Here is a 2,447-nt window from a genome sequence, read left to right on the forward strand (position 1 = left end):
GATGGATGGGTAGATGGATGGATGGGGGTTAGAGGGATAGATGGGTGAGTGGGTGGGTGGATGGGGGCATGGGGAGATGGATGGGTGGATGAATGGGGAATGGGAGGATGGGTGGAGGATGCAGAGATGCTTAAACATATTTAAAAGACGGAGCTATTGACAACAGGTGGTCCTTTCTCCACCTCTGCAAGAACTTTGGGCCTGAGACACCAGAGCCTTTTTTATCTTCCAACAAAGAAACCATTTCGTAGCCAAAAAAAGCAGAGTCACGCCTGATGCCTTCAAGAGTCCCTGGCTTCCTCATCACCCTGTAGCGGCTGGCCTCCTCCACAGTGAAGAGGGTGCCTGAAGACCCCAGTCAGAAACAATGCCCCATGCGGAGGGGGTGCTGTCCTGCAGGGAGAGGCATGTGCTGAGAACCAGGTACTTACATCTGGAGCTCTTTCTGCCCAGTCAGAACCTATGGGGTGGTGTCTCTCACAGTTACATTCTCCACCAGTTCACATTCCGCTCCTAGGGACGGCCCAAGAAAATGCCCAGTACAGGAATGCTTCCACCGGGGGTCACAGGGATGGCTCTGCTGCCCTGGGGGCTGAGTTGGCCACCTGTCCAGTGCCACCAAGTTAACAGGCAAAGCCGCATGTGGGCAGTGGCTGGGAATCAACCCTGATTATCGAGCACAAGAGGCCGGATGGGCTACATGAAGAGTGCCCACGACCCAGAGGAGCTCCTGGTGGCACCTGTGCTACACGGTTCCCAGTGGAAGATGCCACAACCCCATTCAGGAGGGACCTCCGAACCCGAGCGCCTCAGAGTGATGGTCTGACTCACACCACCAGTAAAAGAACTTCCAACAAGCTGAGCTTGAGGAAAAAGGGACTTGTGGTAAATCGCATTTTCCAAAAATGGGCACCTTACCACCCTCCCGTCAAGAGGTGTTGCTATGGTTTGAATGTGTCCCCCAAAGTTCACGCACTGAAAACTTAAACACCAATGCAATTGTGTTGAAGGGTGGGACCTTTCAACGCAATTGCAAGGGTGATTGGGTGAGGAAGGCTCTGCCCTCACACATGCATGGATGTCATGGCTGAGGGAGTGGGTTCCTGATGAGGGAATGGGTACAGCCCCTCCCTCTGCTTCACATGTGCTCTGTCTTTCTGACACGGGGTCATGGAGGAAGAAGGCTCTTGAAAGATGCCGGCCCCTGGACCTTGGACTTCCCAGCCTCCAGAACTGTAAGAAATCAATCTCTGTTCCTGATGAAGTACTCAGTCTTAGGTGTTTGGTTATAGTAACATAAACAGAGCAAGACAGGCGGAGTCTCCTTCCCCCGCCCCCCCCGCAAGAACCTACGGTGCTTGCAACAGCTCCAACCGAGAGAATGTGATGGAGGTCATGCCATGTGACCTCTGAGAAGTCATAAAAAGGAGGCAGTTTCTGCCTGGCTCTCTCTCTTGAAATGCTCCCCCAGGAGTCAGCTGCCATCTTGTGAGGAAGCCCAGTCCACATGGAGAGGCCACGTGTGGATGCTGGAACCCTCGGCCCCAGCTCAGGTCTCCACAGACGGCCAGCATCAACCAGGAAGCCTGTGACTGAGGGACGCTTCTGGTGATTCCAGCCCTGAGCCTTTGAGCGAAACCTTGGGGGCAGGAGGCTGGTGGGGCAAAAAAGACCAGGGATGTGTAGGGTCCAAGGGAAGAGAGGACCAATGTTCCCGCCCTGGTCCAGGCCCTGCATTTCCATTTTGCACTGGACCCCTGAATCCTGTGGCTGCTGCTGAGCTGAAGGGACTTCTCCAGTGAGCTCCCTCGGCAGCTCCGTGGCTCAGAGTTCAAGGGACCCCGCGGTGTCCTGCGGGCCTGAGGCCAGCATCTGAGAAGCTCCTGGGCAGTGGGTTCCCCAAGGCAGGGTCCCAACAGCTCCTGCATGAGGAGAGCACCAGGCCCGACCCTCCCACAGCAGCCTGAGCCTCCACGCCCCGCAAGCTTTTCTCACATCACCCTCCCAGGCGGGAGTTGAGGCAGAGCTGGGTGATCTGCACTGTCTCCATGGTGCCAGAGACAGCCAGCAAGGAGGGCAGGAGAGAGAGGGCCACAGACTCCTGAGTGCCTGCCTGGCACATGGCGCCCACTGAACGGACACCTCTGGTCCACCTACTTGCACCAACGTCAAGTTCGTTCCGTCACCGTGGGCTGAACGTTCCCCGGAAGTTCAGCAGTTCTGACCTTTGCGTTCCCGCAAATTGTGTCCAGCCTGGGAACCAGAATACCCAGCCTCCTTCCAGCTCTGCTGTGGAGGTGCTGTATGGCCTCGGGGAAGCCCAGGCCCTCTCTGGGCCTTGGCCCCCCAGAAGGAGGGGCTGAGTGAGGGTGCCCGAGGTGCTCTCCCTCCCCCACCTGCTGGCTCCCGAGGTGCCACTGTGGCCACTGCCCTCCTGTCCACCCCTT

At 57.1% G+C, this 2,447-nt stretch overlaps 1 long non-coding RNA gene across 1 annotated transcript in view; it reads left to right on the forward strand.

Moving 5' to 3' along the window:
* The window catches only part of LOC116529707, a 2,062-nt gene extending 806 nt beyond the window's left edge, over positions 1 to 1,256 (forward strand). Inside the window, exon 2 of the long non-coding RNA XR_004259626.1 lies at positions 518 to 1,256. This is a non-coding gene — a long non-coding RNA (uncharacterized LOC116529707). The remainder of the gene's footprint in view (positions 1 to 517) is intronic.
* Positions 1,257 to 2,447: the final 1,191 nt, after the last annotated feature.

This window comes from Sapajus apella, unplaced genomic scaffold (assembly GCF_009761245.1).
Source record: "Sapajus apella isolate SASKATOON/1434 unplaced genomic scaffold, GSC_monkey_1.0 scaffold3, whole genome shotgun sequence".
Lineage (NCBI taxonomy): Eukaryota > Metazoa > Chordata > Mammalia > Primates > Cebidae > Sapajus > Sapajus apella.